General features: G+C 44.8%; 1 protein-coding gene and 1 long non-coding RNA gene across 2 annotated transcripts in view; one reads left to right on the forward strand and one right to left on the reverse strand.

Moving 5' to 3' along the window:
- The window catches only part of ACSL3 (acyl-CoA synthetase long chain family member 3), a 127,241-nt gene that overhangs the window by 88,438 nt on the left and 23,341 nt on the right, over nt 1-15,462 (forward strand). The window lies entirely within an intron of this gene.
- On the reverse strand, nt 11,784-15,260 carry LOC136793629 (uncharacterized). Its single transcript, XR_010839224.1, has 2 exons — nt 15,112-15,260; nt 11,784-14,608 (listed from the first exon to the last, which is right to left on the reverse strand). It is a non-coding gene; the product is annotated as an uncharacterized lncRNA (long non-coding RNA).

Below are 15,462 nucleotides of genomic sequence, written 5' to 3' on the forward strand. Positions count from 1 at the left end.
CCAGGAGTGGCGCTGACATCTCTCCCGAGCAGTCAGTGGAATGACAGCCACTCGGCTGACGGCTTGCTGTGTGCCCCACGCTGCGCCAGACGCTCTAGGTGGACGAGGTGTAAATGAACACATTGACTCGATGAAAACAGGAAGACTGCTCTATCCTTAGGATGGAGTGTTGTTAACTTCGGTTGAGAGTGGACATCCTAGTTATCCTGTTCCTGACATGCAAGTCATTCTAGTAGTTTCTATTTTGGTTTGAATTTGATAGTTATAGCCACATTTTCCATTTAAATGTTCCATCCATTGGTTTCCTTTGTCTTCTTTTTTTTAAAAAACTTTATTGAGGTATACTTTAAGTGTGTAATTCATTGATATTTAGTCAATTTATGGAGTCGGGCAACCATCACCACAATCCAGTTATAGAGCTTTTCCCTAACCTCATAAAGATGCCTCATGCCTGTTTACAGCCACTCTGGGGGCTTCTTTTGCTCCCTCCTGCCCCCATCCTGGACTTTAAAATACTTTCTCAAGGAAGGGGGTCAGAACTTGCACTGTTGGACCTTCTGGGATTTCCTTCTCTGTTAGCACGAGCTGTGGTGTCTGGCATCAGTGCTAAAAGTCTAGTTGGTTCTCTATAAACCCTGGTAGCTTCCGACGCTGGCTCCCTCAGGGGCCCTCAGATATCTGCAGCCTCTCCCCTGGCGACTTCACCCAGAGCTTTTCGATATGGGGACACAGACACCTACTGTCCCCAGCAGGATCCCTCCCACCTCCACCCAGACTTTCCATGGGGCTCTTTCACCTTGATGGGGAGATTCTGTGGGGCGAAAGAGAGCTGGCATGTCCTTGGGTACTAAGGGCAGCCTTCTCTGGGTCCATGGTCAGCACAGACCTCCCCACTATACCCACCTCTGCCTGGGGAAATGGTGGTGGCGGTGGGTGATTTTGTTTCCGTGGCTTCTCCTGACGCACGTGGTTGCAACGACATCTTCCCGTGGCCCTCCTGGTTTCGGCAACACTGGAGCGGTTTGCCAGTGCTGAGCAGAGCGCTGGTGAGATGTCAGTGCATCTCACACCGCACTAAGTGACGGCGTGCCGTGCTCCTATGCAACCCTAGACCTCTCCTCTCTGTCCCACTTTATGTATTTGTTCACAAAAGTTGCCAAGGAGATGTGCCTCATAGGAACTGTGGACTGAGATCCTCACACCAGGAAGTGCAGAGCTATGTAGAATGTAGAATCTTTGCTGTCACTGGGAGCTTTGTCCACAGCAATCCCTTCACCTTTGTTTGGGTATTTGACACACCAGTGTTCCATGTTATATACAGTCCTTAGGTTGAGAAAAATTGAGGCTCAGAGACATTAAGTAAACTGGACATGGTCACACAGCAGAGATACACACCAACTAGGTCTGTCTAAAGACTGAGGAGTAACAGGCGCAAGGAAGAGATCTTGTACCCAACACCAGGGACGTAGATTAAAATGAAGGAACATTCCTATGATGGACTATTATGCAGTTATTTAAATTCCTCTATTTAAAAATATTTAATTGAGCTACCGAGGCAGTTAGAAGCTATGGACAAAATGGAGCTTGTGAATATGCAGAGTGAGAAGCCCAGCGTGAGGTGTGTAACATGCTCACTCCACAAAGCAATGCACGTTGTAAGAGCACAAACAAAAAGGAGAACGGGGATAAAGCAGATGAATAAAAAAGGAACTGTTGACCAATATAATGTAGACTCCGTGAAGCACAACACCCCTCTGGCACCATCCCCTGAACATTTCTAGGTCTTTCTTTGGCTTCTCCTGTGTGGGTGTACCCTCCTCTAGCCAGCCCTTTAAACAGAGAGCGTTCATCAGGTTCAGCCCCAAGCCCTCTTCTCTCCCCAGGTGATCTCTTACAAGCCCAAAGCTTCATAGCCAAAACACGCTGGTAACCCACCCATTGCTGTCTCCAGCTCTGTCTTCTCTGAGTGCCGATCCAGTGCCTCTGTTTGCCGAACATCCCTACTTAGATGTCCCAAAGCACCTCTAAATCAAATGCGTAATAATCCTGTCCGTAAAAGCAAGCTGGGTCCTTTCAGCATGCTCTGTCTTAGTGAATGCCGTCATTTATCCATCTAGCTACGACCTGGGTGCCATCTTGGACTCCTGCACCAACTCCTGTGTATCATGCCTTCTACGTCTCTCTTGAATGGTCCGTGTCTCCACCTCTGCCACCACCACTTTAGTGCAGTCTGTCATCAACAGCCACCTCGATTGTGAAACCAGCCTACTCACTGGTCTTTCTGTGTTCATTTTCTATATTCCTGATTTTTCCCATGCTGCTACCGGGTTGATCTTTCCAAAACATAAATCTAATTATGCCTTAAAAAGAAAGTCTTATTGAGATATAATTCACATACCATACAATTTATCCATCTCAAGTATAACATTCATGCTTTTTAATATATTCACAGAGTAGTGCAAACATTGCCACAATCTAATTTTAAGAATATTTCCATCACCCCAAAAAGAAGCTACATATCGATTAGCAGTGACCTTCCATTACCGTATATTCCCAGGCCTAGGCAAACACTAGTACTGTACCTTCTGTCTCTATGGATTTCCCTATTCTGGACATTTTCTGTAAATACAGTCATACAGTATGCGGTGCTTTGGGACTGGCTTCTTTTACTTAGCATAATGTTTTCAAGGTTCATCCATGTTGTAGCATGTGGCAGCCCCAGCTGAATGAAGGAATGATGGACTTGGGGCCTGAGGATATTGTGGGTGAATTCTACTCTAACACCAACCAGCTGTGTGATACAGTTGTCCCTCAGTATCTTTGGGGATTGGTTCCAAGAGCCCCTCAGATGTCAAAATCCGCGGATGTTCAAGTCCCTTGCATAGAATGGCGTGGAATTTTCATATAACCTATGCACGTCCTCCTGTATGCTTCGTCATCTCTCGATTACTTATAGTACCTAATACCGTTGCTGGCACATAGCAGATGCAAGTTTTCACCTTTGGAACTTTCTGGAATTTTTTTTTCGAATATTTTCCGTTGGTAGTATCTGTGGATGGTGGGACCCATGGATACAAAGGGCTGACCGTACATCACTTCTCTCTCCCGGGCTAAGTGTTCTGATCCATAAATGAAAGCTGTGAACTGGTTGTGATGATTCCACTGGCTGCAGTATACTGGGCTTAGACTAGTACCTGGAGCTGCTGATGCTAGAGAAATGGTTGTTAAATCTGAATCCGTGCAGTTTCCATGGGCACAAACCATCCTCTTTCCTGGTCTAAACTCTTACTCACAGGGCTTTGTAACTGGCAATCTCTACTCCTCCATTAGTCAGAATCCTTCACATCCTTCCAGGTTGACCTGAAAACTCCTCTCCTTTGTGACATCTTTCCTTACTAGCTGAACCCTTAGTGACCAGTCACACCTCTGACTTCTCACTGTCTTGTATCATTTCTTTGATAATTTCTTCTTCTCCTGTGTTCTCTGTTTCTCTTTTTCTAGAAGTCTTGTTAGTCTGATATTGGATCCATGGATTGGTCTTCTAGGTCTGTTATCTTTTCTATCATCTTTTTTTAATCTCGTGTTTTGGACCTGAGTTTTGGGATGTCATCTTGGTTTTATTTTCCAATTCTTGTGATGAATTTTTCTGTTTGTAGTCATTAAAATTTTTTCAATAGTTCTTATTTTTGTCACAATTTTCCTTTCTTTAGCATCCTATTTTTATCTTATGGTGCAATTACTGATTAGAGTTTTCTTTTTTTGAGTTCTCATCTATAACTCATTTTTCTTTAAATTTGTTGGAGTCATTACAAAAATAAAGGTCTCCACGCTGAATGGCTGGTCATACTTGCGTTCATTCAAATTAACGTGTGAGGCAATAAAAATGTCCTGTATGTGGGCAGGACCTTTCAACTGGAGGGCTTTGGAGTTTGAGAGCATCCTGAATGCCAGAATGCAGAGATGTTTCCAGTGGGGCCGTCTGATTTGTTTTGAGGAGAACTCTCTGATGATTACACTGGAGAGCTGGGTGGGTGTGGATGCTGTCTGGCTTCCAGGTGTTTAAAGTGAGTGCAGTGGGGCCATGCAGCTGCTGCTTGTTCACAACTTCATTTCACTGTATTCATCATTCCTGTTGTTTCTGAGTTCTGAAACTCACCAGGGTTTGGCAGAATAGACAAGCTTCTTTTCTGGAATGTATTCCCTTCCACACAGACTCCAGGCTGTGATTTCCTCTTATTTTCATTTTAACGCGCCTTCAGCCATCCTCTATCTTCCAGACATGTGTTGAATTTTCATTAACCGCCTCCTCTCTTTAATTTTCTTTACTGTTGTTGGGTTTATGTCCACTTAAATTTTCTGGCTACCATTTTAATACGAACTCAGGAGTGGGAAGGAGTTAAACATGTTCAACTTTCCATCTAGAACTTTCTATACTGCTTATTTAATTAACTATTCAAATCAAGGTAATTTTCTGCTTATGAGACTGGATTGTTTGGGATCACGTTTATTCTTTATTTCATGAAGTCTGGCTCAATTTCTTCTATGTGGGTGCTCAATTGATGTTTCTGAATTGAGCTTTAACATTTAAGCTCCACCACTTTCCTTCCTGTTTCACGTTTTTATCTGTCCTCAACAAGTGCGATTTCTCCTAAGATGAACTCACATCTGGAGAGCCATTTGCATCTCCATGTTATGGCCTTTTCTATTTTCTGTCTTGACTATGCACTTCTGCAGGATTTGAAAGAGATGAGAAAATATGGTGAGTACCCTAGGTGGAGAGATTCATATTCTATAACTCGTCTTCAAAGTGATAGTCCTCTTGGCTTACTTTCCTTCCAGGGAAAAGCATAACCTGGGCATTTTATCCCTTATCTCTTGCTTGTTTTGGCTCACTAGGAAGAGTAGATTATTTCCTCTTTTAAGTGCCAGAGTTCTCTGAGTTGGGCGCCGCCTTTCCCTCCTTCCCCACGGCTCTGAAAGTGGGTGTGCACACTTCCATGCCCCCCCTCCCCACATACCCTAGTATACGCCGGACATTTTTCCCCTCAAAAGAAAACCAGATTGGTACTCTCATCTTATCCAAGTAAAAATCATCAAGCGGAGCAGCATGACATGGTCCTTAAATCCCATAGGTCATATTTTTGGCAAATAGCTGTGTCCTGTAACTGTCATTCCCATAACGTCCAGCTTACTCATCATCGAATGCATGACATTTTCTTGGTCTTGGAATGTTCCATCTCAATTAATATTGGAGGAAAAGGGCTTCCCTGGTGGCGCAGTGGTTGAGAATCCGCCTGCCGATGCAGGGGACACGGGTTCGTGTCCCGGTCCGGGAAGATCCCACGTGCCGCGGAGTGGCTGGGCCCGTGAGCCATGACCGCTGAGCCTGCGCGTCCGGAGCCTGTGCTTCGCAACGGGAGAGGCCACAGCAGTGAGAGGCCCGCGTACCACACACACACAAAAAAAAATGGGAGGAAAAAAGTCATTCTTCTACATTGTACATGGAAAAAAAGTACATCATGGGGGTTTCCCTGGTGGCGCAGTGGATAAGAATCCGCCTGCCAGTGCAGGGGACACAGGTTCGATCCCTGGTCTGGGAAGATCCCACATGCCGCGGAGCAACTAAGCCCGCGAGCCACAACTACTGAGCTACGCACCGCAACTACTGAGCCCGTGTGCTGCGACTACTGAAGCCCGCACACCTAGAGCCCCTGCTCTGCAGCAAGAGAACCCACCACAATGAGGAGCCCATGCACTACAATGAAGACCCAACACAGTCAAATGAAAAAAAAAAAAAAAAAAAAATATATATATATATATATACATCATGGAGACTTTTCTCATCGAACTATAGAAGAGAAATTGGTGCCCTGCTGGGGTCTCCCAGGGGACATGACTGGTCCAGCTCAGGAGGAAAGCTGGAAGATTCGTGTATTATGTACTTGGAAAAATTCATTAGGATGCTTTTTCTTTTTGTGCTTCAGTAATTAATAAAACCACCCCAATTAATTCACAACATGTATTCAACACAGAATAAAATTTTATTTGCATAGAATAAAATTTAACAAATCCATAATCCAACCCATTTGGAATTAGACAATATAAGAAAGAACATTGATTTTGGGGGACTGAGAAACACATGACTTTGAATAGTAACTCAGCACCATCTTCTTGCTTTCTATCTATCTATTTACTATTGTGGTAAAATGTATATTAAATTTACCATTTTAACCATTTTTAAGTGTGCAATTCACACATTCACAATGTTGTGCAACTATTACCACCTTCCATTTACAGAAGTTTTTCTTTATCCCAAACTGAAACTGTGCCCCCATTTCTCCTTCCTCCCCTTCTAGTAAACACTGTTCAACTTTTTGTCTCTATGAATTGAATTTGCCTATTCTAGGTGCCTCATTTAAATAGACTAACTTACAAATTAGTAAATTACAAATATTGTAATAGTACAATATTTGTCCTTTTGTGTTTGTCTCTTTTCTCTCAGTGCAGTGCTTTCAAGGGTCATCCATGTTGTAACATGTGTCAGAATTTCATTCCTTTAAAAAGCTGGATCCACTGTACGTATAGACCACATTTTGTTTATTCATTCATCTGTTTATGGGTATTTGGGTTGTTCCCACCTTTTGTTTATGGTGACTAATGCTGCTTTGAATATTGATGTGGAAATATCTGAGTTCCTGCTTTCATTTCTTTGGGGTGTACCCCCAGAAGTAGCATGGTGGGACCATAGGGTAATTCTATGCTTAAGGCTTTAAGGAATCTTCACAGTTTTCCACAACATCAGTATCATTTTACAGATGAGGAAAATGAGACTTGGAGAGGTTACCTTACTAGCCCAAGGTCACATAGCTGGCCTTTGAAGAGAGTTATTAATTTAGATAAATAAGTGTGTAATATGTATAGAGCTTGCCATAAATAGGCTGTCCATAACTGTCTATTCTCTTCCCTTCTCCTTACAGTTTACATTTACTTAAGACTCCACACTCGTTCATTTTCTTTACAGATCTCACAGAAACAAACCAACCCCTGCATCTTGGCTAAAGTGATTGGAGAGGCTTCTCATGTTTCAGAAGTGCCAGCTCCTTTCAAGCAACTCATGTGCTAATTACAAACCACCCATCTGTGTCCCTAATCTTTTCTCAGACTTTGGTGACTGTAGTTAATTTGTAGTTTGTGGTTCTTGAGAGTAATAGAATTGCTTTATAAATTATTTTAATGTCGAATTTTCAGAAATGAAGATGGATCTGCCCCTTTGCCCCTGCCTAGTCCCAAACACAAAGGTTGGAAGTAGGGCTTCCATGGTGGCGCAGTGGTTGAGAATCCGCCTGCTGATGCAGGGGACGCGGGTTCGTGCCCCGGTCTGGGAAGATCCCATGTGCCGCGGAGCGGGTGGGCCCGTGAGCCATGGCCGCTGAGCCTGCGCGTCCGGAGCCTGTGCTCTGCAACGGGAGAGGCCCGCATATCACAAAAAAAGAAGGTTGGAAGTAGTGAGATCACTCTGTGTGTAGGTAGGCTGAACATAAAGCAAAGAGTAGGGTGTGTGAAGTTGAATTTGGGGGCTCTGTTGACCTTTCTTTGTCACAGCCTCTGCCCCTTGGTGTCTACCTTTAGACTTTGTCTTCTGGGTGACAAGTGACCTTCCTTCTCTGTCCCTACTCTTTAATACCTGCCTGTGGGTTGTCTATCGGACATTTAAGTTGGTATGATTGGAAATCAAGCTGCACTTCTCCCAGGATGATTTACATCTAAAGCCTGAGTTCTGATAGTGAAATAAAAGCGTATTATAGAACTCCCAACAGGCTGGTGGGTGCTGAATTTTGGAAACTGGGGCTGAGATGGCCTTCCACGATGACAAGGAAAGCATGCCTCGTAGGAGAGCAGCTTTGGATATGAAACACTGACATTACCTGCAGTATTTCCTGACTTAAGGACTAGAATTGGGTGAAGCTGCTAAGCAGAAGAACAGTTTGGGAGAAGTCAATACCTCAAGCACCCTCAGTTCTCTCCTTCTTGGGCCAGGAGGAAATTGATTTCTTTCCTGAAAGAGTGAGATCACCAATCGAAAGCACTCCCAGTCATGGAGGAGTTTGGGACGTCAGGAAGGTGAGGAGAGGGAGGAGTTTTATTGCTTTGGGGGTGGAGAGGAGAGCAGTAAACAGAAGCAGCATTTCACACACGCTGGGACACGGGAAGACCGGTTCGGGAGGTGTAGTTCCGAGTCCGTCAACAAGATGGTGCAGGAACTCCGCTCTCAGCCTCTCCTCTGAGGCGTGATCTGTAGTCTCAGCCAGACTCCTGGTAGATCGATAAAGTGGTTAGAAGGCACGATGAAGCCTTCACTGTGGCGAAGATACCTTTCGATGTTTTAAACATTCAGATTGAATATTCAATTAGAAATGGATCGAGTTCCTAACAAAGTAAATGAAATTACGAATGTGTACGAGAGCTCCTTGTACAGTGCCTGCCTATACGAGGGATCAATGTCAGGGAGAAGCAAAAAGAGACGTGGGCAAGACGCTGGGTGGGGTGATGCAAAGCGTCTCACGTTCCCAGAGAATCTTGAAGTCTAACTGGGGGTTCGTTCCTTTGTCACACTGGGCATTTACTGCAGACAGCACTACTCTGGGTGCTGTGCAGACAGCAATGGAAAAAAATCCCCAGCCTGTCGAGAGCTTGCATCCTATTGGGAGGATTAGACAAGTTAGATAAGAAAAGTATGGTGATATGCACTATGGGAAAAGTATTAAAACCGACGAGGGGAGGTGGAGGGCTACAATTTAAAATCATGTGACCTCCCTGAGCCGGTGACATTTCGGTAAGACCTGAAAGATTGATGGGGCAAAAGCCTTGGGGATTTTAGGGGAAGAGCATTCTAGGCAAAGGGCACGGCAAAGGCAAAGGTCCTGAGGTGGGAATGTATTTGGCTGGCCAGTGTGGCTGCAGAGGCAAGGAGGAAGATCAGTAAGATACGAGTCAGAGAGATGCCGCTGGGGGTAGGTAGGGGATTCTGTAGCAGCTGGATCGTGTGAAAACATGTAAGAATTCTACGAACTTTGGCTTTTATCTTGGCATGGATAGGAGCCATTGAAGATTCTGAATATAGAAGTGACATGATCTGATTTTTTTTTTTTTTTGGTATGCGGGCCTCTCACTGTTGTGGCCTCTCCCGTTGCGGAGCACAGGCTCCGGACGCGCAGGCTCAGCGGCCATGGCTCACGGGGCCCAGCCGCTCCGCTGCATGTGGGATCCTCCCGGACCGGGGCACGAACCCGCGTCCCCTGCATCGGCAGGCGGACTCTCAACCACTGCGCCACCGGGGAAGCCCCGATTCATATTTTAAAAGGATCCCCCTGGCTCCCGAATTGAGAAGGGGACAGAGGTAGGAGCAGGGAGACCCGTTAGGAGGCGAGTGTGATGCTCTAGGTCGAGGCATGATGGCGGCTTGGGCCAGGGTGATAATTGATTTTGGATATATTTTGAGTCAGTAGGATTTGATGGTAGGTTGAAGGAGTGTTTGAGACAAAGAGAGGACTCAGAGATGACCGGGAGGTTATTTCCTGAGCAACTGAGCAGATGAAATTTCCATATGAACTGAGGTTAGTTGGAGAGTAGGTTTTTGGGGGGAAAGATCAGGAGCTCACTTTTGGATGTGCTGAGTTTGAGATGCCCCGGAGATGTCCACGTGGAGATGTTTAACATCTACGAACCTGGAATTCAGAGGGGAGTCTGGACTGAGATGCAAAGTCAGGTCTCGGTAGGTCTGAAGATATTTAAAGGCATGGACTAAAGTGACAATGGTGGAGAGGTGAAGTCCAAGGACCGAGCCTGGCACACACCGATGTTTAGAGGTTGGGGAGTTAAGGAGGGACCAGCGAGGTTGGAGGAAACCCAAAAAGTGTGATGTCCTCGAAGCCAAGCAGGAGGAAGATCGAGAGGAAGGAGAGCTCAGCTGCATCAGATGCCGCTGCTGGGGCAGCACACGAGTCACCCTCGAGCAGGGAGGCTTTCTCGGCCTCAGCGCTGCTGATGTTTGGGGCTGAAAGTCGTTTGCTGTGGGGCTGTCCTGTGCATCGTAGGATGTTTTGCAGCCCCCTGGCCTCTCCCCAGTGGTTGCCAGGAACACCTCCCTCCTGGCCGTGACCATCAAAAATATGTCCGTTGGGGTGCATGTGTCTTTTTGAATTAGCGTTTTCTCATAGAAGCACTATTTACAATAGCCATGACATGAAAGCAACCTAAATGTCCATCGACAGATGAATGGATAGAGAAGATGTGGTGCATATATAGAGTGGAATACTACTCAGCCATAAGAAGAATGAAATAATGCCATTTGCAGCAACATGGATGGACCTAGAGATTATTGTACTAAGTGAAGTAAGCCAGACAGAGACAGACAGATATCATATGATATCACTTATATGTGGAAACCAAAATATGATACAAATGAACTTATTTACAAAACAGAAACAGACTCACAGACATAGAAAACAAACTTATGGTTACCAAAGGGGAAAGGGGGGGGGAGGGATAAATTAGAAGTTTGGGATTAACAGATACACACTACTAGATATAAACTAGATAACCAACAAGGACCTACTGTATAGCACAGGGAACTATTATCACCATATTGTAATAACCTATAACAGAAGAGAAAGAATATGAAAAAGACTACATATATGTACATATATGTTATACATGTTATATATATGTTATATATGTTATACATATATGTATAACTGAATCACTTTGCTGTACACTAGAAACTAACGCAACACTGTAAATTAACTATACTTGAATTAAAAATGAATCCAGACATTGTCACAAGTCCCCTGAGACAGAGTCACCGCCCCGTTGAGAATCATTGCTCCAACTCAAGGTCTGAAGAACTAACGTTCAGGGGAAGGAAGGCCTCCTCTAACCGAAGGGGGAGGACATTTCTGGGGAAGCTGGCAATTTTTTTTTTAATTAAAAAAAATATTTATTTTTATTTATTTGGTTGTGCTGGGTCTTAGTTGTGGCAGGCGGGCTCCTTAGTTGCGGCATGTGAACTCTTCGTTGCGGTATGCATGTGGGATCTAGTTCCTTGACCAGGGATTGAAGCCGGGCCCCCTGCCTTGGGACCTTGGAGTCTTATCCACTGGGCCACTAGGGAAGTCCCAAAGCTGGCAAATTTGAATTTGACTTTAAAGGTTGCGTAGAATATTGACAGAGAGTAACTGGGACAAAGTGGTCGAGGGCATCTCAGCCAAGGGACCGTTCCTGAGGCTTGATAACCGTCTCTGTATGGAGATCAACATCTCCTCTTGGAGTCATGGAAACAGTCCTATCATTTTCACCATCTCGTGCTTTTGGCACAAGCATGGTTTCCATGACATCTTTCTTCCTCACACAGGAAGACTGGAGGTTAAAGGATTTTTTTTCTCTAAAATATGATTTAGGGAGGTTTAGTCACGGCAATACATGTTATACCATTTACAAACCGTGATTAAAAAAGAAAAACTACTCTCCCACCCTCCTCACCTCTGCTGCCTCTGCACCCCTGGTATCTTTCCTAAGTGATAAAAGAGAAACTTGTCTTTCCCCCAGTTTCCTCTCCTTTGGAATACATGACTAATTTATTGCTTTGCTTAAATCTGACTCTAAATCTCTCCGCCCCTACAACACACACACACACACACACACACACACACACACACACACACACACACACACTGAACTGAAATAAAACAATCTTTTTAAATTTTTTTCAGCAAAAAATCCATGGGTACATTAGGACTTTTACTGGGCACCTGTCAGAGTGATTATTGTTCCATGATTTTTTTGCTGGACTGTCATATTTTAGCCACTGTGTTTCAAGGACAAACTCATGTCGCATTTACAAGACTCTCAACAGGTAAAGTCATCAGCGTGAGAAGGGGTAAGTTGGATTCCACTTTGAGAGCAGGGAGGTTCAGATACAGCTCAAGGTAAAGACCAATTTAAGTGGAAAGCGTTAGCGCTTTGGCAGGAGGGACTTTTTGCAGCAGAGGAGCAGGAAAACCCCTGGATAAGTAGAAGGAATGGGCTACTGGCATCACGTTATCTTCTTGGAACTTGCTGGACAACTTCCAGATGGCGAGTTCCAAGGACAACCAATAATGACGTTCTGGTGCAGGCTCTGTAAAGCTGGGCTAGGAAATGGCCTATTCCAGCAGCTCCCAAAGTTGGTTACCCATCAGAAGCATCAGGAATGCTGAAAACATTGGGGGCTCCACCGCTGGAGTCCTCGGTCAGTGTATGTGGGGTAAGCTCACAGCATCTGTAATTTATAAATGTTCTCTAGGTGATTCTGACCAGCCCTGGACTCCACACTGACATTTGGCAATTATTTGCCCAATTTTAAGAGAAGTGAAGTCAGGTCGTACACAGGAAGGGGTTCTAGAACTTTGTGACTCTGATTTCTCCATTTTTAAAAAAGTCAACCAATTGGTATCTAAATGAAGATTGGTGAGGTCATAGCAGATGCATAGCTGAGAAAAAAGATTTTTTGACTTTTTGTTTTAGAGAGATTCCTGTTGAGCATCTGGCAAACTTTTTCATTCCTCTTTTTAAAAAAAATTCTTCCACTTCCTCTTGGTCATGAGCCCTATCATCTAGCACTATTGTACTTTGGTCCATGATGCCCTATCAAATGAGGCTGGTGCCTAGGTCAGGCCCAGGCACTGAGACTCTGCTGGCCAAGCTAGTTGATGCATGCTGACGTACATCTGTCAATCATCTGAAGTGACTTAACTTCATGCCTTCTCCCTTTTGAGGTCTATCAGCCTCAAAAAATGCCCGTCCCTCATGTTGTCCTCTTCAGAGTATCCTTGGCAGTCTTGGCTGTATAATTCCAGTCATCAGGGATGGGAAAAGCCAAGAGTTGCCTAATGATGGCCACTGTCACTCCACCCCTTTTTCATTAATAATGATGCAAAGTTTCTAAATCCCACTCAGCTTGCAGGGTATTACTTCACTGCTTTGGGTCTGCCATCCCTATTTTTATGGTCACATCCCAGAACCAAACCAAGAGATCTTTCTCCATGAGCAGTGGAAAGAACATGACTGATGGAAGAGCGGTCTTCAAAGATCTTGGTTACTCTGGAACCATAAACATACAATGACGTGAAATGTTTAAGGAGTGTCTCCTCTGTAGGATCTTAAAGGCTCCCTGCAGAGTGCTAACTAGCCTTGATCAAAGAGTTGTCTTCTAAGCTTGAAGGTAGAAATCTGTACATGTGCCCAGCTGATCCGTGGTTTTCCACCATCAGTAAGGGCCCCTCCTTCTTTCCCTGTCTGGAGTGATGGCTTAAAAATGGCTCATTCTCTGTGAAGAAAGATGGTTCACTTACAAGGCCTTTTCAGAGATGAATACACATAATGTTAATATTGTTTCTGTCAGTACTCATCAGCAACTAGACACTCCGCCAAGCCTAACCTCATTTAATTTTCACAACGATCACGAGGGAGTTATTAGCATTATTGCCATTTTACAGATAAGTAAGACTAAGGCTCAGAAAGGTTAAGAAACTTGCACGAGGCTGGTAAGGGGAAGAGCTAGGCATCAAACCAGGTCTGCTTGACTCTTGACTTCATGTTTTTTGAATGTCTTTGCCTTGCTTTGTGGGCTTTGGACATAATCTCTGCACAGTAAACGTACAGAGGCAGTTGGCCAGCACAGTTCCCTGCATGTCTTACCAAGAGCACCACCTGTACGTGAAGGCTGCTGGCCTCACCACGGCTGCTGTTGGGGTGGTGGTGGAGGGAGAACACAAGAGGGTAGAATCTGTGATTCCTCCTGCTTTACTGCATTGTTCATATACCCGCAGAAAGGATCTATCAAGGAATAAATGACCAGTCTTCCTGCTCATCATCTAGTCACCACAGGAAATCAAGTTAAAGATTAAATCCTGCATACACCAATATTATTAGTTATCGCCATCAAGGGCTTTAGCCCATTATTTAACATCAAGCCCCCGCCATGTCACTGATTTTTTTAACTATTGGCTGAAGAAGGGGAGACTAGCCCCAAGATTCTGTGTTGTCCTAATTGCCAATCAAGTTGCTCTCAGATGGCATGCTCTGTATATTCTGGAAACTTCACACTGCTACCCGAAATTTCATGATCACCTAGGAAACTTCTAAACATCTTTAAAAGATGTTATTTTCCTGGAAGTGTTATTTCCACTAATGAGCCCTGAGGGCACAGTGACCTTGTCTTTCTCCTTCAAAATGCAATCTCCGTGCTTCGTTGTCTGCTATTTATATTGCACAAGGGCTGTCTTCACATGGTCTCTGTTTCACTAAAATATCTTCTTGAATTTAAACAATTTATTGTCACTTCTCCCAGAGAAGCAGCCATGCCTCAGGCTCAAGAAGGTGCATTTCAGTGTCACGGGACGTGTGCAGTGTGGGCTCTCCCCAGGGGCTATTCTCACCGCGGAGGTGTGCTCAGGCTGCCATTACACCGGCTGCATCCGAGGTCAGTGAGGTCCAGGTGGATGCAGCCCCCCGGGGAGTGGGTGTAAACAAGATGAAGAGAACCGGTTTCTGTTCTTAGGGAATTTACAATCTAATAAGAAAAGGGAAAGAAAAGTATGCAAATAAACACGAAACAAGGAAGAATATAATGTATGTCTTAAGAAGGCTTTTCACCAAAGTGCTATAGAAATCCAGAGGAGGAAAGGGTCCTTTCATAGAAGGACCCACGCATTGGGTTCTTCAGGTGCATTGCAGGAATCCATGCTTTCTCTAGCACGATGCTAAGGACACTACTTACCCTCAACTCAGCCTGATTCTAATTCTTTCCTACCGGTGATCATATGTTGAAAAACCAAAGCTGTTTCCCTTGACCATAGGTGTTTATCAGTATTGCTTACCCTTCATTCAGCTCCTCTTCTTGCATTTGTGGCCTGGTGCCCCTGAAGGTCACCCTCCTGTCTGGGTCAGGGTGGCAACATGCCCTCACCAGGTGGGAACAAGCTATTGAGTGGCTTTTTCTGAAGGGTCTAGAAGAATGGGTCCCCAGCTCACCCTGGATTCTGATGGTGGTGCCCGGATATGACCCCCACGTACCTTGAATGGAGACTTGATGATTCTCTGGCAAGTTTTTAAATCACCAGCTGATTTCTAAACCTGGTAGGAAGACACGACTCTTCTGTGTAGGTTATGTCCTGCGATGAGTCTGCGGAGTCGTTTCCCCCCGTCATCCTGTCTCCATCCTTCTTTAAGTCATTAAGAACTATTTTCAGCTGGCTTCCATGCTCCTTCCTATATTGTTTTCCTCCCCCTTCTTGGGAGGAAAATTCTTGGGAATTCCGGTATTGGGGGCATTTTAAGACTAACTGAGGCAGTGATGATGAAATGGAGCAGGACCCTATGGTCCTCTCCCCCAACCGCCCTCCCCACCTTGTCCTCCACCTGCCT

Source organism: Kogia breviceps, chromosome 2 (assembly GCF_026419965.1).
Source record: "Kogia breviceps isolate mKogBre1 chromosome 2, mKogBre1 haplotype 1, whole genome shotgun sequence".
Lineage (NCBI taxonomy): Eukaryota > Metazoa > Chordata > Mammalia > Artiodactyla > Physeteridae > Kogia > Kogia breviceps.